At 42.4% G+C, this 22,075-nt stretch overlaps 1 protein-coding gene across 5 annotated transcripts in view; it reads right to left on the bottom strand.

Annotated features, from left to right (window-relative positions):
• PRLR (prolactin receptor) overlaps nt 1–21,613 on the bottom strand; it is a 198,570-nt gene extending 176,957 nt beyond the window's left edge. For 3 of the 5 annotated variants that reach the window (XM_018065466.1, XM_013972803.2, XM_013972806.2), the window contains exon 1: nt 20,826–21,605. The gene's annotated coding sequence lies outside the window, so the exon portion shown is untranslated. Of the gene's footprint in view, nt 1–20,825 lie in introns of all 5 variants that reach the window. The other 2 variants (XM_018065467.1, XM_013972808.2) reach the window with 1 other exon arrangement.

Here is a 22,075-nt window from a genome sequence, read left to right as displayed (position 1 = left end):
CTTAAGGAATTATGGAATGCGTTAGTAGCCAGTTCAGAGTGTTTTGCAAGAGGCAATGATTTCCTTTCATGTAGTCCCTTTTGCTCTTCCCCAAATCCTCTGGGCTTTCTCAATTTCTTCCCTACTTTCACACTTCTTTGTTTATTGCTTGCTGCAGTCAAAAGGTACAGCTGGGCATCATTAAGGAATAGCTGATGTGACCAACCTGGAACACTGTGTTCCAGTCTAGTCACTACACTTGAAGGATTCACAAAACCCAAAGAGACTCAATGATGGAGGCATAAAATGATTGAGGAGCCAAGGGAGGGGGTGGTTATATAAGGATACATCATGAAGATCAGAACTACTCAGTCTGCGGAGATAAAACTTACATGGGTAATAGCAAGGAAGGGATAGGATAAATAGACTTATTCCCAATTCTGTAATTATGTAAAATCCCTTTGTGTCAGAAAAAGCTTAGGGATGAGCAAAGGATTTGCTATATTATCCAACAGATAGTTAACTGAAAATACTCTTTACCTCAAGATGTGTTTATTGTTGACTACAAATATTGATAAACAAAAGTTAAATTTCCATAGGACAGGACAACAAATTCATGATGTAATAGCATAATGTCTAAATATTAATAGATCAAATCAATGTTTAGATGAATTCCTATGTGGTATGACAATAGATAGGGCTTCCAAGGTGGCTCAGTGGTAAAGAATCCACCTGCAATGTGGGAAACACCGGAAACGCAAGTTCGATCTCTGGGTTAGGAAGATCCTCTAAAGGAGGAAACAGCAACCCACTCCAGAATTCTTGCCTGGAGAATTTCATGGAGAGAGAAGCCTGGTGGGCTACAGTCCACGGGGTAGCAAAGAGTCAGACACGACTAAACACAGCATGGTAGCGGCATGACAATAGGTTCAGAAGGTATTATATAACATGGACTAAAATATGACTAGGTTAAACAGAATTTAGGATAAACTAAATGGATAAATTAAATCTATGTTAGGGTTTCCCAGGTGGCGTTAGTGGTAAAGAACCCTCCAGCCAATGCAGGAGACATAAGAGACTTGAGTTCGATCCCTGGGTTGGGAAGACCCCCTGGAGTAGGGCATGGCAACCCACTCCAGTGTTTTTGACTGGAGAACTCTATGGATAGAGGAGCCTGGCGGGCTATGGTCCATAGGGTTGCAAAGAGTCAGACATGACTGAAGCAACTTAGCCTAACCTGTGTTGAGACAGAGGATGGATACTGTGGCATTAAAAGACTATAGATCAAGGGTTAGCCAAATATAGTCCATGGGCTAAATCTGACTCATTGACTATTTTTGGTGATAAAGGTTTGTTGGAACAATGTTACGCATTCATTCGTGTATTGGCTATGGCTGTTTTTATGTGATAAAGACAAGAGTTGAATAATTGTGACTGAGAGCGTATGACTTGCAAATTCTAAAATACGGACACTCTGTACCTTTACAGAAAAAAAGTTTGCTAATTCCACTCTAGGACATACTACCAGCATAATAATATTCTTCATATCTGAGGCCCACATTAAGCAGGATGAAAAAGATCCTATAGATAACACCCTCTGGTAGGTGCAAAATATTGGCTAGGGCAGAAATTACTGACAATCATATGAAGAGTCTGAAAAATTTATATTTACCAGTCATTTAATCATCATATCTTTGGGGGTTTGGTAATGAAGTTAAAGAGGCTTCCTGGATTTGAGGAATATGGTGAGAAAATGGGCTTCTGACTATATCTACCTGTATTCGATGTTTCTCAATTCTGGGCTCTTCATCTACAAAGCAGAGAAGGCAATGGCACCCCACTCCAGTACTCTTGCCTGGAAAATCCCATGGACGCAGGAGCCTGGAAGGCTGCAGTCCATGGGGTCGCTGAGGGTCAGACACGACTGAGCGACTTCAATTTCACTTTTCACTTTTCACTTTCATGCATTGGAGAAGGAAATGGCAACCCATTCCAGTGTTCTTGCCTGGAGAATCCCAGGGGCCGGGGAGCCTGGTGGGCTGCCGTCTGTGGGATCGCAGAGAGTCAGATACGACTGAAGTGACTTAGCAGTAGTATCTACAAAGAATCATGGAACTTTGGGAAAACAAAGTTCAGAAGTATTAAGTAATGCATTAATTAGCTGGAACTAATATTAGGGCTTCTGATTTTTAGATAAAAATATTATACTTTCCTATACACCAAATACATTAGCAGCATTTTACCCACAAAAAAACAAAACTCATAGTCTTCAGAACAGTGGCTTCCTTTTTTTTCCCAGTGAAATTCCCTGGTATGAAATCAATCTATATACATGCATGAGGACATGACTTTGGTAATCCCAGTAGTTCTTTTGCACCAAAATGTTTACATGAGAACAACCTAGGAAAATGATTCTATAGTTCTGGCTCTTTTGTTCCCACTATGCATAATGAAATACATTCTGGGACAGATTTCCATTCATGTATCCCTCTTCTGATAACAGTGCTTAGAATACAGAGACCACTGATAAAGGTGGGGTTCACAGTTGAATCTAATTCATACTTGACAAACTGGTATCAATTAGAAGGCAGGGAGTTGCTATTTTTGGAGCTGGCATGATTAAGATCCTTTTTATTGTCTAAAACTTTGAATCCCTTAGAGAATTCAAAATTTCTATCAAAACAGAGGGGAAGAAAGATTCATCAGTTGATAATTAGATCTAAATTTTGAGATGCCATGGTTAAGCTCTTCAAGTACAAGGCTCTGATTCAGTTATTTAGTCCAAGTATGAGATTCATTATTTCATTTTCAACTTGTCATCCATAATAATCAGTGTCATTCTCCCACTCCCACTGGATGTTTGCCATTTGCTGGGCAAAATAAACCACAAAAGAGGAAGTCTTGACAGCAGCCATCTACCTACACAGAAGAAAGATTCCCAGAGAGGCTTAATGCTTTGCCACTGTTGAATGCCCTAGCTGCTCAGATAATCTGAGCTACCCACAGCATTGTCAATAATCATGTCCTATCTGAAATTCATTATCTGTTTCCAGAGAAGTATCAGTAAGAAGGTGACAATCACTGGCCACTTTGTAAAGTAGGCCTTCATTAACACTGTAGGGAAAGCTGTTTTACCCTTGAACATGTATTTGTCAAGTTCTTACATAACACCGTCTCCTGATGACTCTGTGAGAGACCATAAACAATTGCTTATGCTCCTGTTGAAGATTTCAAAGTATTCCCCGTGTACATTGTTGATGCTCTCCTTAACAACTTAATACAGGATATTTGGAGCCCACGTTATGCAGTTTCCACATCTGTTTTAGTCTCTTACAGATTTTTGCTATTGAATTCTCACTACACACTTTGTTCATAAATGAATGTTTCCTTTTTATACCACTAATTACAATTATGTTTAAGAAATTAGAAATAGGACTTCCTTGGTGGAGCAGTGGATAGGAATCTGCCTGCCAATGCAGGGGACATGGGTTCAGTCCCTGATGTGGGAGGGTCCCATATGCTCCGTAGCCACTAAGCCCGTGTGCCACGGCTATTGAGCTTGTGCTCCAGAGCCTGGGAACCACAGCTACTGAAGCCCACACGCCCTAGAGCCTGTGATCTGTAATAAGAGAAGCCACCATAATGAGAAGCCCTCACACCACAACAAAGGGTCTCCCCACAGGCCACAGCCAGAGAAAGCCCACCCACAGCAATGAAGACCCAGCGCAGCCAAGAAAAAACAAATACACAACATTTTAAAAAATGAAATTTGAAATACATGGAAAGAAATAAAATTAAACAGCAAATAATAATAATAAGCATCTAAACCTGACAGTTCCCTCTGGCACACACATAGTCATCCAAGTCTGAGGCCTCCTCCACGTGGCCGAAAGAAGCCAAGCACTTTGCTTTTGTAATTGTTTGGCCCTCCAGGTGTGTCAGTGAGTCACAAACCCCATATCATTTCATCGCTCACAAATGGAAATGGGCCCGCTTTGTTAGGCTGATGTTTAATGCTCGGTGCCTAGGGCCCAGATCTTGCAGAGCCCAGCCCTTGACCATTCAGGGCTTTGTCCAGTCTGACAGGTTCTCCAGCATCAGTGGGCAGCAGTGCTTTCCCCAGCAATATGCAATGTGAGTTTTTGCTGCCTTCCCCATTGTGCTTGCCAGTGGTGCTGATGTATTTCTGAGCTTTTCCAAAATTTGCCTTTCAGAGGAAGAACAGGTACTTCTGCCTTCTGCCTGTTTCTCAGAATTGCACACTGCCCAACCAGCTCTGATTTGCCTGTGGCATCAAATGTTGGGCAAATGGAGACAGTATATTCAGCTAATCTTCTAGCTTCATCTCTCTTGAGAAGTTTTCCTAAATGCTTATCAGATCTGGGTCCCATCATAACCTAGCTCCCTGTTTAAATATTTGGCAAAAACAATGGCCTTGAAAGTGTGCCGTTTGTGGTTGGGTGTACATAGCACCAAATCAACAAACTATTTGTTACCACTCCAGAGCTTTCCCTCCACATGTGATGCAATGTTAATCAAGCACATCCATGGGGTCACGGGAGTAGGGAATGACCTTATTTTGAAGGCAAACTATAGATGGGGTGCTTTTAACCCATTATCTTATGCCATCCTCAAAATAATCCTGGAATAAAGGCATTAACTTCATTATCATGTTTTTACAAGTAACGACACAGGCTCAAAAAAGTTAAGCAAACTTTCCACGAGTCAAACACCAGCTCCAAGGCATAGCCTTGAAGCAGATTCAGCAGAGAGAAGGAATACGCTGCTTCTGTATTCAGAGAAGGTAACTTCTTTGTAAGGGTTGCCATCCAGAAGTTGATCTGCTAGAGCAAGAAGGAAGGGGAATGGCTGAACTGAGTGGCTCACAGGAGGATTTCTGAGGACCTTACAGGCTTCCCAATTCATACTAAGCTCACACTCAACACTACCTCCACATCCTTGGAATTTTGCCTCCTGGACTGTGCATCTCTTGGTCTCCCAGTAAGCCATGAAGTCTTTGAGGAAGGTGGTACTAGCTCCCGTGAACTGAGTGCTTCCTTGCTGCCAAGGAAGTTTTACACACTCGACCTTGTCTTACTCTCCCAGCAGCCCTGGGATGTATGTTTCACTCTCCTCACCTCACAGATGAGAAAGTAAGGTGAAGCCTTGCCCCTGCAGAGGCAGAGCTGAAGTCTGTGCTGAGTCTGTCTGATTCCAGGGAATGCTCTCATTGGCAAGACACACACCAGACTAACCAAAAGGGCAAGTTCCGGGTTCTGAAAAGGCCCAGGTTCATTGATGTATTAAGGGTAAGAGCTCTGGCACTTAGGACTTACTCTTTTTTCATAGCTCTACATTCTCTCTCTCTCTTTCTATTGCAGTATAATTGCTTTACAGTGCTGTGTTAGTTTCTGCTGTACAACAAAGCGAATCAGCTATTTGCATACATATATCCCCTCCCTCTTGAGCCTTCTCCCCACCCCCATCCCCGCCTCATCCCACTCCTCTAGGTCATCACAGAGCAATGAGTCGAGCTTTCTGTGCTATACAGCAGCTTCCTACTAGCTATCTATTTTACACATGGTAGTCTGTGTATATCAATCCTAATCTCTTAGTTTGTTCCATCCTCCCCTTCCCACTCTTGTCTGCATGTCTGTGTCTCTATTTCTGCCCTGACAATAAGTTCATCTGTACTATTGATCTCGATTCCACATATGTGTGTGTGTGTATATGTATATACACACAATGGAATACTGAAAGTGAAAGTATTAGTTGCTCAGTCGTGTTTAACTCTTAGCCACCCCATGGATTGTAGCCTGCCAGGCTCCTCTGTCCATGGAATTTTTCAGGTAAGAATACTGGAGTGGGTTGCCATTTCCTTCTCCAGGGTCCTGACCCAGGGATTGAATCCTGGTGTCCTGCACTGCAGGCAGATTCTTTACTGTCTGAGCCACTGAGGAAGCCTGTGTGGTATACACACACACACACACACACTCACACACACACACACACACAATGGAATAGTACTCAGCCATAAAAAGGAAAGAAATTGGGTCATGTGTAGAGATGTGGGTGGACCTAGAGTCTGTCAAGCAGAGTGAAGCAAGTCAGAAAGAGAAAAACAAATATCGCTTATTAGGGCATACATGTGGAATCTAGGAAAATGAGGGCTTACTTTTAACTTAGGTGGATACCAACTAGGCTTCTCATAATTGTAATATTACATGTCAGCAGCAGAGGAAGTTATATGTGACTGGAGGTCTTCATCTGCCCCAAATATGTTTCCTCCACCTAGTTGTTAGTTGTTTCCACCAGTGGGGATGTTAGGTTCAACCATTGCTATTAAAATGCCAATGCTGCTATTAAAATGCCCAAGCTGGGAGTGTTCATTTCCTGAACTATGGGAGCCTGAACTGTTGACCAAGTTCTTTAACACACACTTAGGAACATCCAGTTCAGAGGAGGAAGGTGTTTGACAGAGGAAAGCAGATCATGGAGTGGGACCGGGGACAAAAAATTAGCAGATGAGACCTTCTCTGAAACTGCTGCTGTCATCCTCCAGTAAAAAAATTTAAGCTGATATAGGAAGCTGCAGGCTCAATAAGGAATCAATGCTGGAAGAAATGGGAGGTCAGTAATACAGTGCAAGTTCTGACTTCTCGGCATCTAGCATCTTAGATGGGAAACAACTAAAAAAGAACATCTAACCCATATATATATACATAGTGTCTCTTTGTAAAAGTACAGGATAGTCTTTATAATAATCAAGTAAGAGTGATTGCCTTTGGGGGCAATGGATGGCTGGGATAGGAGATAGAGAGAAAGTCTATTTTTCACTGATGATTCTGTCATGTTTTGAATTTTAAAGCATGCACAAAAATAAATAAAAATTTAAAAGTCACAGAGATGAACAATGCTACGGTTTCAGTGATGTCCTCTGAAAAGTAAAATCAGAAAGGTTTGCTAAAGAGAAATTAAACTCTTCTGGTCAAACTCTGAGTGAAGTAGTGGAATCACCCCTGTGATCACATAGTTGCCACTGCATTGCTCTGATCTTTGAATGACTTGGTTTTAGGGTGTATCTGCTTTTGATACATAGTCACTCTGACTTTCTACTGAATATTTAATCCAAACCATCCAACAAGGGAGGAGTTTACTTTATTGATTTAAAGATATATTTTTTTAAATTAAACTGTTTGTAAGATTCTGATCTATCTGAAGCATATTCAAAGACCTGAAATGGCTTTTAAGCTTTCTTTAATGAACTGATGTTCCATAGCAATCCTCCTAACTTCAATAAGATGATAGTCTAATACAACTGTAACTATATTTTTTTCCTTTGTAGTTCTGAATCTGGGAGTTAATATAACCATAGGAAAAATCTGTCATGTATGACATTTAAACATAACACTTACTGAAAATCAGTTGAATGAGCATACATGATGTGATTAGATAAATTCAACAATTCCTATGAACGCACACCACTTTCCACAGAAAATTACCCTATGATGACTGGAGCAAAAGAGAAAAGTGCCTTCTGTTTAATTAAAATATATAACAAGTTAAAACTTGTAGCACAGAAGATGAATCACCACAATTGCTGCCTTTAGAGTCATTGCTGGAGAATTCATTAATGGAATTAAAGAAACAGTAATGAATTTCTTTGTATAAACTTCCATTCTGTTAAATTCATCATCATTACCTCCATGAGGAAGAGGTGAAGATCTGTCGTTTTCATACTGATTATTGGAAGTCATTTGTGAGAAGACTTTTCTGGAGCAGTTATGCAGTAGAAGGTGTAGAAGACAGAATAATCTACTCTGCTGCCCAGACTCATTCCACTTCTAATAAGACAACTCTGGGAAGACTCCTTGACATGTTTAAAGCAAAAATGTGATAACTAAATGAAGGACTCTTTCTTGATCAGTTTCTGAAGGCCAGTCTCAGATGACTCTGGAGAACAATTTTCTGCACAGCTTTTTGAGTAACTCTAGTATTTTCCATCCTTTGCGAGGGGACAGGTAGGTGGATACCACTACAGGAACTGTGCAAAGTGGGCAGAAGACAGGGTGAGAAGAGGGAGCATTTCCTCGAATGTCCTCTGGTGTTGGCACCTTTGTCCAGCCAGGTCCTTAGGTGAGAATTTATCCTTTCACCTTGGCAGATGGAAGGAAGTTCAGATGCGAGACCCTCCTGGAGGATGCTGGATCATCCAGCTGCAGAATTACGCCATTTGCCCAGCAGTCCGGCTCCTGAAAGCCTTGCTCAGTTGAAGTGCCTCCTAGTGGTACCTTAAGGTTTTTGCACAAGTTGTTCAATAGTCAAGCCATGTCTGACTTTGTGACCCCATAAAACGCAGCACATTAGGCTTCCCTGCTCTTTCCTATCCCCTGGAATTTGCTCAAACTCATGTCCATTGCATCTATGATGCCAACCAATTGTCTCATCCTTTCTCACCTCCTTCTTCTCTTGCCCTCAGTCTTACCCAGAATCAGGGTCTTTTTCAACGAGTCGACTCTTCATATTAGGTGGACAAAGTATTGGAGCCTCAGCTTTAGCTTCAGTCCCTCCAGTGAATACTCAGGGTTGATTTATTTTTCTTTTTTTGCAAGAAAAACAAGTTTAATTTTGAAGTCTCAGCTTCAGTGATACAGGAAAGAGTGAAAGGGAGATCCACGGAAAGTGGTACAGCCAAGCTCGGCAACCAGACTCTTTTCAAAACCTGGCTTTGCTACTTTTATCAGCTATGCTACTGCTGCTGCTAAGCCACTTCAATCGTGTCTGACTCTGTGTGACCCCATAGATGACAGCCCACCAGGCTCCCCCGTCCCTGAGATTCTCCAGGCAAGAACACTGGAGTGGGTTGCCATTTCCTTCTCCAATGCATGAAAGTGAAAAGGGAAAGAGAAGTCGCTCAGTCATGTCCGACTCTTAGCGACCCCATGGACTGCAGCCTACCAGGCTCCTCTGTTCGTGGGAGTTTCCAGGCAAGAGTACTGGACTGGGTTGCCATTGCCTCTTCCGTTATCAGCTATGTGATCTAGACAAATGACTTAGACTCTTTTTTGGCCTCTTTTATAAAATGATAATAATAAAGATACTCGCTAATCAATAGCTGGGAGGAAGAAAGCAATTAAAACACGTAAAATTCTTAAAACAACGCCTTGGCATACCGTAAGTGCTCAGTAAATGCTTGCTGTTATAATGTTAGCATTTATATGGAGAAATTGACCAACTGCCAAAGGCCATGTATAACTGTCTTCCCAGCATGGAGAGCTTAGTTAATACAGCCCAAGTGTCAACATAAACTAGCAATGTGAATGGCACATTTCTATCACTTATGAAAAGCAGAGTAATCAGAAACATCAACTACCAAGGGGAAAAGAGGGAGGGGTGGGAAGAATTGGGAGATTAGAACTGACGCATATACACTACTGATACTATGTATAAAACAGATAACTAATGAGTATATATTGTATAGCCCAGGGAATTCTACTTAATGTACTGCGGTGACCTGAATGAGAAGGAAATCCAAAAGGGAGGGGATATATGTATATGTACAGCTGATTCATTTTGCTATACAGTAGAACCTAATACAACATTTTAAACCAACTCTAATAAAAATTAATTAAAAAAGAAAAGACGACAACAACAACAAAAACACCTCATCAGAAGAATCTTACGAGACAGGATGAAATTTTTATGGTTAGTAGGTAAAAAAACAACAAACAGATTTCTCCTTGGACAGGAATTTGTTTTTCTGCCTTTATAAATAAGTCAGGGTCCAAATCCCCAAAGTTTTCAAATAACACTAGACATTTTTCCACTTTGGTTCAAAATCAGTGGCCCAAGTCAAGATAGGGGAGGGGGAATGATCTCAGACAGGACAAGGTCTGGCCTCACTTTCACTGCCCTTATGCATCTAGAAGCCTTGCTGGCCCTACCTTCACATTCACTCCTGAATCTAACAATCCTTCTACCCACTGTTACCCCTCCACTGACGAATTGTCACCTCTTGCCAAACTCCTGGTCAACCTCCCGATATTTCCCTCTGCTCTCAGTCTACAATCCATGCTATACACAGGAGCCAGGAGAGCTCTAAAATGCAATGGAAGACACATTACATCCCTATTTAAATCCTCCCAGGGATTCCCTTAGAGCATTTAACCCTAATTCCACTCATGACCTCAGACTCTCTGGGCTAATTTCCTGTTTGACTCCACTCCTTCCTTCCTAAGTGTCCAGGCACACTGGTCTTTCTATTTTCAGAATATGCAAAACCTTTTTCAACCTTAGAGCTTTTGCTGTTGCTGATCCCTCTGCCAGGTTTTTTTTTTTTTCCCCCTGATCTCTATGCGGCTTTCTCTTTACCCATGCTAGCTCAAATGTCACCTCTTCAGAGACAGTGACTCTTGTAAGCCTATTGAAAGCAGCCCTCGTCAGTCTGACTGCTTTATCTCACTTCATTTTTCTTCATAGTACCAACTAACTGATTTTATTTATCTTAGTATTATTCTTAGTATGGATACCTGTTTGCTCTCACTTCAATGTAAACTCCACATGAACAAGAACATCATCTCTTCAGCTCCTTGAAGGGTCCTTGGCACAAAACAGACGCTCCATAAATATTAGCTGAGTGAATAACAAGTGCCAGTGCCCATGATGCTTGGACAACAGCCGGCCTTTGCTCATCCTTCTCCTTGCAATCTCCTCGGCAACTTCTTATCTCTTAATCCTGCCATCTCAGCACTCAAGAAAAGTAGAGTGGTCCATCCTTTCAATCCCTGCCAAATCTAATACAAAATCTTGGTTACTTTTTGGTATTTATACTTTTTGAGAAGGGCTGCCATCTTAGATTTAACTGGACCCTGGATAATTATTCTCAGACTGATCCTAGAATCCTTTTCCACACTCAAAGTTCTTCTCAATTTGGTATGACTTGTAATTGGTTATTTCCAAACCCACATTCATGGCTCTCCTAGCCCAGCCTCTTGCTGGTAGCCTCTGCAACCCAAATGATCTCCTGAGCCAGAGAGTGTTTTACACAACCTAGTTAGTTCTTGGCCAATTCACCTCATAAAGTCTACCCAATGACAGAGAACACGGCTATAATTACATTTTTAATAAGGGTGTGGATAGGAACGGAGTTAATTGGCTTTAAAATGGCTGAGACAGGAAAGCAAGTGCTGGCTGACTAAAGATCAACATAGCAATTGGGAAATTTAATACATGGATAGCAGGAAGGTTTAACCTTTATCTTCCAATCTCATGATTATCAAGCCTCTGGCAACTTGATTTCCAAATTGCACATACAAGAAATTTTAGTCATGAGTTTATACAGGATCACTCTGAAGATGGAGTTAGTTCATATATAGGTAGAAACCTCAATTTTATGCTAGAATCCTGCTTCTCAAAGAGTCGACTGATGAAGTTGCTACCCAATGAAAATATGATTTGAATGGTTCTCTGAGGTCCATGACGCCTAGAACAAGGCAGAAGAAGAAACAGAAATAAATCATGAAGATTTGTACTTTCTCTGAGAAGTAAGGTCCATTTTAGTGAAGATCAACTGGAGAATTGTAAATAAATGTGATATGGAGCCTCCCAGAATCTTGATTTAATAGGTTTATGGATAGGGCCTGGGCAGCTGTATATTTTAAAGCTCCTAAGGTGATTTTCATGTACAGTCAGTGTTGAGGACCACTGTTTTAGAGGCTTGCTTTTTGCTATAGTTAAAGATACTAGAAATTGTTTTTTAAATCAGTAATGGATTTCAAAACAGAGGAAAAGAAAAGAACCATTTTGGAATGGCACAAAACTGACCTATCCTCACATCCTAAAGAGGCTGTAGTGCTAAGACTCTAGCCTTTTTCCATTACCCCTCATAAAGACCTCCCAGCTTCACCACTGGCAATAAACCCAGACATTCTTGAGACATAACAAGGAATTTTTTAAAAAGGCAGCTGTAAAAATTGCTCAGCTTTCTTCTTCTTCTTTTTTTTTTTTAGATGTGTAACAGAAACCATTATCTTTTAAGCGAACAGAAGCTTCAGAGAGGAGAAATCAGAACAGCTTGAAAGCTCTGAGACCAAGGAGTCTTTACTTCCCACAGGTAGGAGTGCATAAGCTGTAAGTATGCATGGCCACACTTTTACTTGAACTCCAAGACACTAGGGACGGGGTTCCTAGGACCACCCCTCCTGCCTCCGAGCTGCTGATACTTAAAATCAGTGTTGCCAGCTCGGGCAATCTCGTCACCTTTTACCAATTGATCTGTAACACTAATTCATTCATGGAAGTGGTAACAGGGCTAGGTACAGAGTATTCTAACAGCAACAGGAGATGGGGCACCACGTGCTTTAAGAGCCAAATAAATATGAGGAACTCAGCATCTGAGAACCCTAATTTCACTCTATCACCAGTAAGCCTCAAGGCCGAAGGCCAGTAATTAAACTCCGTTTCCTAATTTGTAAAGTTGGAAAGGTGAGGCAAGGTTACAGATGGTTATAAAATAGCTACTATGGCACTAATGGGCTTGATAATGAAGCCCTCTGCAATGATCACACAAAGCCTGGTGGATACAAAGAGCCATGAGACACCCAGCACCCTACAGCACCCCCAAAGCACACAGAGTGCAGGAATGGGAAGCTGGCTACACTTTTTAGCCACAACATCCAAGTCAACAGAGTCATTACAGACAATTGTGAAGAAAACAACTGAGTAGAAATATGCATGTCCATAAACCTTCTACACAATAAAGACCATGCACCTTAACTGTCCATTTCTTTCGTTTGGAAACATTACCCTTTTAATTTCATTGCCCATGATGATAAGCCAAAGACTCAGTGTGTTTACTCAGTGACTTTGAACTCTGACTTCACATTAGAATGTCCTGGGCAATCACAAACAACGGAGAACAACAACAGCACTGGCACCATGGCCCCATTTTTCAGTGAAACTTCTAGAACAAGGTGGGGGCATCAGTAATTTTTAAAACTGCCCCCAGTTATTCTCCATGTTCTTTTTCATACTGCCAAATACTCCATGCACATTTCCATATGCAGGCCAACTGCGTATGCATCCTGACTCGGAGTGCCTTCCTCTCCAGCTCCCACACTCACCCCTGTGCCTGTTTCCACTGGTCTACAGCTCGGCCTGGGAAAGTGCTGCACTCAATATGCCAACAAATTTGGAAAACTCAGCATTGGCCACAGGACCAGAAAAGGCCAGTTTACATTCCAATCCCAAAGAAACGCAACGCCAAAGAATGTTCAAACTACCGCACAGTTGCACTCATCACACTTTCTAGCAAAGTAATGCTCAAAATTCTCCAAGACAGGCTTCAACAGTACATGAACTGAGAACTTCCAGATGTTCAAGCTTCAATTAGAAAAGGCAGAGGAACCAGAGATCAAATTGCCAACATCCATCGGATAATAAAAAAAGAGAGTTCCAGAAAAATATCTACTACTGCTTCATTGACTATGCTAAAGCTTTTGACTGTGTGGATCACAACAAACTAGAAAATTCTTTAAGAGATGGGAATACCAGATCAGCTTACCTGCCTCCTGAGAAATCTGTATGCATGTCAAGAGGCAACAGTTATAACTGGACATAATAATTTCAAAATTGTCAAAGGAGTAGGTCAAAGCTGTATATTGTCACCCTGCTTATTTAACTTTTATGTAGAGTACATCATGTGAAATGCTGGGCTGGATGAAGCACAAACTGGAATCAAGACTGCAGGTAGAAATATCAATAATCTCAGATATGAAGATGACATCACTCTTATGGCAGAAAGTTAAGAGGAACTAAAGAGCCTCTTGATGAAAGTGAAAGAGGAGAGTGAAAAAATTGGCTTAAAACTCAACATTCAGAAATGAAGATCATGGCATCCGGTCCCATCACTTCTTGGCTAACAGACGGGGAAACAATGGAAATAGTGAGAGATCTTATTTTCTTGGTTTCTAAAATCACTGTATATGGTGACTGCAGCCATGAAATTAAAAGATGCTTGCTCCTTGGAAGAAAAGCTATGACCAACTTGGACAGCATTTTAAAAAGCAGACACATTACTTTGCCAACAAAGGTCCATCTAGTCAAAGCTATGGTTTTTCCAGTAGTCATGTATGGCTGTGAGAGTTGAACCATCAAGAAAGCTGAGCACCAAAGAACTGATGCTTTTGAACTGTGGTGTTGGAGAAGACTCTTGAAAATCTCTTGAACTGCAAGGAGATCAAATCAGTGAATCCTAAAGGAAATCAGTCCTGAACATTCATTGGAAGTACTGAAGCTGAAGCTCAAGCTCCAGTACTTTGATCACCTGATGCAAAGAAGTGACTCATTAGAAAAGACCCTGATGCTGGGAAAGATTGAAGGCTAGAGGAGAAGGGGATGACAGAGAATGAGATGGTTGGATGGCATCACTAACTCGATGGACATAAATTTGAACAAGCTCTGGGAGTTGGTGATTGACAGGGAAGCCTGACATGCTGCAGTCCTTGGGTTGTAAAGAGTCAGACATGACTGAGCGACTGAACTGAGCCAATAGCCTGGCCTTACATCCTTCAATGACATCTTTTTCTTTTTTAAGATTTTTTTAAAAAATGTAGACCAGTTTTAAGCTATTGAATTTGTTGCAATACTGCTTCTGTTTTAAGGGTTTTTTTTTTTTTTTTTGGTCCCAAAGCATGTGGGATCTTAGTTCCCAGACCAGGGATAGAACTGGTATTCCTTGCATTGGAAGGCAAAGTCAACCACTGGACTGTCAGGGAAGTCCCTCAATGCCCATCTCTTACCCTGTATTGTCAATGTACCTTAGGGCTATGGTCATAATACCCTCTAGAATCCCCAACTCTAACTGTCTGTTTCATGGAACACGTAGAGGATGTCATCTTACACTGCTCTTGGTGTTTTATGTTTGTGCCCATCTTCCCTGATAGATAATATGCTCCTCTAGAGCAAGGACCTTAAGATTTTTTTAAAAAAAATTTTCCCCATGGACTCCGGCACAGACTTTTTGGCTTAGAAGATGTTGAAGAATCAGTATTACTGTTCAGGTAGATACACTAAAATTCATTCCTGTCAGCTTCTTACCGACATTTCCCTGCAAGATGGAGATTTTGAGTGGAAATGAACAAATGCTATTTGTATATCTCAAAGAACATCTGGTACAGGCACACCTCATCTTATTGCTCTTCACTTCATTGTACTTTGCAGGTAGTTTGGTTTTTTCTTTCTTTCTTTTTTACAAACTGTGTTGTCAGATGGTAGTTAGCATTTTTAACAATAAAGTATTTTTCAAATTAAGAGACATACATTGTATTTTAGACATGTTTTGTTGTTATTTAGTCAGTAAGTTGTGCCTGACCCTTTTGTGACCCTGGGGAATGTAGCGCACCAGGGTCCTCCATCCATTGGATTTCCCAGGCAAGAATACTGGAGTGGGTAGTAATTTCCTTCTCCAGGGGATCTTCCTGACTCAGGGATCAAACCTGTGTTGCAGGTGGATTCTCTATCTCTGAGCCACCAGGGAGGCCCTATGATATGATGCTACTGCATACGTAGTGGGCTAGAGCGTAGGGTAAATCACTTTTATATGGACTAGAAAACCAAAAACATTTGTGACTCATGCTATCGCAGTATTTGCTTTATTGCAATGGTCTGGAACTGAACCAACAATATCTCTGAGGTCTGTCTGTATATCCTTTTCAAACTACAGAAAAGAAACTCTTCACTGTAGGCAAATGTCTACTATAGTCTGTGGCCAACCATTTTCTAGAATATTTCTCCATTAGCCTGTTATGTGGCATTATCTCACCAACACTGACCTTTTCTAGAGGATTTTTGAGGGAAGGAGGGTAAGGGTAACACACAAACCCACAGACAAACTCAAATGCAGATCTGTGATATTCCAGGCCAGAGACTTCCTCTAACAACACCTGAATCTGAGTGTCCTTCCCTTTGGCATATATCAAACCAATTGTATTTGTATTTCATTGACATAGTCAAAGACCACTTTAGCTAGTGGACAACAGAAGCCAAAATGGCCTTCTGTGATGTCCTTGAAACAACCCTTCTGGAACCTTGGACTGCATCTTGTTCAAGCTGTTACAAGCAAAAGGACAGAGAAGGGAAAACATTTATTACCACAATAAGATGATTCATTTCATGATCTTTGCATGCAGACACAAAACTCTGGCTGTCTCCTAGACTGATTTTACAAAGTCCCAGAATGTCAAAGACACTGTCCTAGGAAATGATTTTATGGTGAAAGCATATCTGAGTTTAAAATGACCCTTTGGTGATAGGATGCTTCAAAGTTTGAGGTTTGTCTGGGTGAGGGAATGGGGTCCTGGTAATGAAAGTAACCATTGAGTCTATTTCATATAGTGGCATGATGTAGTGGGCTTTGAATGATCACCCACTCAGCAGAAAAATGAGGGTGGAGGAGGACACAGAGCGACCCCTTTTTTCTTGTTTACTGCTTCACTGAGTAACTGAATTAGGAGACACACCCGAGAAGGAGTCGGAGCCAAGAATACAGGAAAAGTTATTAAGAAGCAGGAGGAACAATTCCCTACTCTATCTCTGTCAACTAATTAGTCTACAGAAGTGCTATTTGAAGGAAATACAATTCAAGTCACATATGTGATTTTAAATTTTCTGCTGAACACATGAAAACAAATTTAAAAAGATACAGATAGAATTAATTTTAATAATGTACTTCAGCTAAAGCACTATGTCTAAAATACTATCATTCTAACATACAGTCAATATAAAAACTCAAGAGATAGACATGTATTTTTCGATACTAGGTCTTTGAAATCTGGGGTGTACTTTACGCTTACGGTACACCTCAATTTGCACATTTCTAGTGCTCGGTAGCCACACGGGGCGAGTGCTACTGCACTATGCTGGGCAGGTGTAGACATGCTAACTGGAAACTGAGACATCAGACAGAAATCACTGCCAGCACTGAACTACCTAATACACGTTGGATATTTCTTGCTGCTAGCTCTTTCACTATCCCCTAGAAGAGATGATCTCAAAGGCCACATGCTGTGTTAGCAAAAAGTTTTGGGTTTTGGTGCAGAACAGACTGTGGGATTCAAATACCAGCTTTATAACCTTGGGCTGGTTGGTTACCCTCTGCAAGTCTTGGTTTCTTTAACTATCAAATCAAGACAGAAAAGCTAACTCACCAGATTGCTGAGAAGATTAAAAAATAAGATAGGTATGAAGTACACAGAACAGGCTAGACTAGTACAATAGGCATTCAAACAATGATTTCCCCTTTATAAACCTCAACTTGATACCTTAGGGGCCATCTCATTGTCTCTGGGGCCATACTGCTTTATATATTCATTTTCAGAACTTTCCTTTGAGGTTTCTTCTGCTATGGCAACCCTTTCCCCAGATTTTCATGGGACTGGTTTCTTCTTATTATGCAGGTTTAAGTTTAGGGGTGACCTTCTTATGGAGATCTCTGTTGTCTTACTTAAAGTTGCCCCCAAGCCCTGTTACCCTCTAGGCCCCCAGCCTCTCTTTACTTTCTTTCTAATGTTTATGTACAGATGTGAGAGTTGGATCACAAAGAAGGCTGAGTGCAGAAGAATTGATGCTTTCTAATTGTGGTGCTGGAGAAGATTCTTGAGAGTCCTTTGGACAGCAAGGAGATCAAACCAGTCAATCCTAAAGGAAATCAGTCTTGAATATTCACTGGAAGGACTGATGCTGAAGTTGAAGCTCCAATACTTTGGCCACCTGATGTGAAGAGCTGACTCGTTGAAAAAGACTCTGATGCTGGGAAAGATTGAGGGCAGAAGGAGAGGGAATGACAGAGGATGAGACGGCTGGATGGCATCACTGACTCAATGGACATGAGTTTCAAAAAACTCCGAGAGACAGTGAAGGACAGGAAAGCCTGTGTCCTGGTGTGCTGCAGTCCATGGGTCACAAAGAGTAGGACACAGCTTAGCGAATGAACAACAATAACAAGACATTTATCAATATCTGAAATGATCTGATTTATATCTGTGTTCACCTGCCTCTTATACATCTCTGGAGCATAGAAGCTTCACAAGGGCTAAGGTCTTGTCTGTTATATTCAGAGCTCAGCAAGTATTCATGGAATGAATGAATGTTTAACACAGGGAGGCAAATGGCAAGGTGTCCTGATTCTAAAGGTAATGAAGAATAAGAATTTCAGAGCTCTTTCTGACATAAACGAATTGTTCAGGAAATCAGTGGCCTGGAGCCAGCCTCTCCTGCTGTGGGTAACTATTTACTTTATAGCTGGATTTGGGAAAGGGTGGGAAAATCACTCTTCATAGGTGATTTCTCTGTTGTTGCCTGTTGATGTGTTCACACGCAAAGTGTATGTTCATGCCACTGAAATCACCCAGTGGATTTGGTGATTCCTGCCCTTCAAAAGAACTAGCTTGGGATCCAATTAGCATGATGCAACTTTCTGACCCCAGGGAGCCTGGCAGCATGGGTTAGTGGAACAAGAGTGGGTATTAAGATCAGACAGATCTGGGCTTATGTCCTGGTTCGGTACTACCTTTTACTTGCTGTGGAGACTGGGCACGTCATGTAAATTTCCTTAATCCTCAGTTTCCTTATCTGTAAAGCTTTATTTGATAATCCATACCCTGCAGTGAGAAAATTCATTGAAGAGAGAATTCATTGAATTACCATGAGAATTAACAGTAGGAACATAGGGAAGTGCTTAGTATATCTTGAAGGCTCAGTGACTAGTAGGTATCAGTACTGTCATCTTCACATTCAAGAATGCCTTGCCAGAATATACTCATCAGTCTTGGAATGGATACTTAGTGGGAATCCAATTTCCTTTTAAGATTCTGCTATTTCTTTGCCTTACTTCTATGTCATTCAATTTCTTGCAACTGAGGGGCCAGGACTGCAGAGAGGGGTGGAGGAGTACTAGCCGAGTTGATTAAATCTATTCCAAGCTGTGAAAGATGGAAATGAAGACATTTCTCTTTACAGAGACAGTTTATGTTGTACCTGGAGATGGATGCAGCCATCAGCCCTCTCCAGTTTCTATACTGAGATTCATGCAGCTACAGGCACAGATCTAGCTGTTTTCTGTTCAAGATTATGGGCCAATAGGGAACTCAGAGAAAGGGTCAAGACTTCATGCTAGTCTGGACACATTTCACTTGCTGGCAACACAGAAAATTGCTTGACAAAGGTGAAGCAATAAACCCAACATTGTATTCTGAACCCACCATTCACCTTTTAGAATAACTAGATCAAGACTGACTGTACTCATTCTTTTGCTGACATAAGCCCCATAAGAGAGTAAACTGCTCTAAAAAAGTATGAGACTATTTAACACTGACTTATAAACTCACATTCATATCAGTAATAGCAGTTTATCATAGACTAGGCATTTCATTTTCCTAATAAATGTGCAAGAAAGCACAAGAGGAAAAGTGAGACTCAGAGAAGTTCAGTGACTTGCCTGAAGCAAGGGAGCCAAGATTTGAAGCCTGGTTTGTTGGGCTTCAAAGCTCCCCGTGTCCTCTGCTACACCTTGCTGGCACTGCCAATGGAAGACCCAGGTCCTCCAAGGCACAGGAACCTAGTGCCTTAAAGGAAAAGTGCAGAGGTACACAAGAAGCCCATTACTATTCCTACTCAGCACTGGGGAGCAAACAGCACTTCATTTCAAAACCAGACCTTGGTCCCAGTGTCTTGACATCTAACCGTGGGACCTGAAGAACTCTCCTCAAGACAGTGACCCTCTGCAGGTGTTCTCCAATGCTGTCTGTAAGACTGAAAACTCCAGAGCTGAGGATGGTCACCTTAGGAAAGCCATTGCAAGAGCTTGTGAAGAGGGTTTCCCACAAGGCAGAGACCAGTGAAGCTCCTGGGAAACAGTGTCCTGGGAGCTCACTCATGAAAGTCAGGCTCTCTCCTTTGGCAGGGCTGACTCCAGACCCCCAGAGAAGACTGCAGATGGCTCCCACAGCCAACCCAGCTGCCACAGAGGTTTTGCTGGATCACTGATGCAGACCCTAGAGAGGAAGGCAGGGGATGTTCACTAGGGGCTCAGGCAAAGACTTCAGGGCATGTCCACAACCTTCTGGGACTGCTTGAAAAACGTTATGAACATTCCATAAAAATGCTTTCCCCTCTTGGAAGAGGACTCATAGCTCATTCTCAAAAGGACTTAATGAGCACCAATTTTTAAGAATCACTAAAATATACAATTTCATCAGTTTCTTTCTTACATGATTCAGCAGCACTTTTGCTCCATTAGTCTTAAATATATTCATATATCAGCAGTAATCTAAATATATATGTATATATGTATGTGTATATATATATATAGTGTATGTGTATGTATACACACATATGTACACATTTAGGGCAGAATATACACACACATATATTCATACATATATATACACACAACATATATATCCTTAACTGTTGCACACACACACATATACACACATGCCAAGTTCAACATGTGCAAAGAATATCGAGGCCCACAGACCCCAAGGGTCTTGCCCAACTTTGCACAGCAGGGGTGGAATGAGCAACACTCCACTGACCAAGAAGCATGAAACTCAGGTGGGAACCAACCAACTTGATGAATGAAAAGAAGCGAATCCCTATAGTGTCATAATAATGTTTTGCAATCATTTTCAAGTCCAGTTACCGAAAATCCTAAAATGCTTGTTATTAGGGTAAGGTGGGCTGCTTCCGCAGAACAGGGAGAGGCCATTACAAGGATGTTCTCCTACCCAAAGAGCTGCAACTCCAGCCCCGGCTCCGGTAGCGCCCTGGCTACCCCCCACGCCCCTTACCTGTTTGCCCAACTTCCCCCTCCTCTCCGCGGCTCTCTCGTCCTCTCTCCTCCAGCGGTTCCTGAAGCTGCTTCTCCAGCTGGAATTCCTTCGCTGAGGTCAGGCCGCCTCCCTTCGGCTGAGCTACGGGTGACAGCCAGGAGGCTGCTTACCTGTCCCTCCCCCGACTGCCTCTGAGGGGGCGGGGAGCCGCACCTTTCGGGTCGGCACTGCGGTTGCTCAACTTTCCGCCGGATACCCCGAGGCGGCCGCGGCTAATGCTGGGAGAATCCTCAAGCCCGCCGTCCGCACATCACCTGTCTGAGCTCCTTCCCCTCCCCGCTCTTTTTTCTTTTCAATTTGACGTGAATAATGTATCTTCTGAGGGTCCCCCAGTCACGCCGAAACTCATTCTCAAGATGCTTTTTATAAAGACTAATGTGTGCCGTCGTAAAAGCGGCGAAGGTGGGGGCGGATAGAGTCTTTTTAGTTCCTTTGGGAGGGGACCTCCGTGCTGTCAGAGTCCTGGCTCTGCCCCAGGCTGCCGCCCGGCTACTCCGGCGGGTTTCTGGCGTCTTTCGGAGCAGCCCGAGCTCAGCCGCCGGCGCGCGTCTGCCTGCACTTGGCCTTGAACCCGCGACTCCGGCGCCGCCCCCGCGCCTTCGGCTCCGCCCGCGGTGGGTACTCACTTTTCCCGGGGAGCGAGGTTTGCCATCTCACTCCTTGAGCACTTCCCGCACAAGGATGTGGACTTCCATCGTGCGTAAAGCTGTTTCAGGAACAGTGGATAGACTCCAGAAAGAGGGAGAGGAGCGAGTTAGACTTAAAGAGAAAGGGGGCGGGGGTGGGAGCGGGGGCGGTGGTGGGAAGCCCGAGACCAGCGGGCTGGTGTCTGGGTATCCCAACCTGGACTCCAGCAGCCCGGCGGCTCTGGGACAAGAAGCCCAGCAAGTGCACTTGTTCACTCTTTCTTTGTGAGAGGAGGAGTCAAGGTTGCAACATTTGTGTTCCTTGCCCGAGGCGAAACAGTGATTTTCTTAAGCCTGCAAAATGTCCAGAGTCGGCCGGCTTTACCAGGTGAAGGAAGGAGCTGGGGAAGGCGGAATGCAGCAAAGAAGTGGAGAAGGAAGAACGGTTTCACCCTTAGATGGATTTTGCACGATAGATGGGGACCACAGGTCTTCCGATGAGACTGCATCACAAAACAGATTGGCAAAACAATAATAATAATAATTTAAAAATAGCTTCATAAATGGAACGACCTCAAAGCT

Source organism: Capra hircus, chromosome 20 (assembly GCF_001704415.2).
Source record: "Capra hircus breed San Clemente chromosome 20, ASM170441v1, whole genome shotgun sequence".
NCBI lineage: Eukaryota > Metazoa > Chordata > Mammalia > Artiodactyla > Bovidae > Capra > Capra hircus.
Note: the sequence above shows the minus strand (reverse complement) of the source record. Positions and strands in the feature narration are given on the sequence as shown.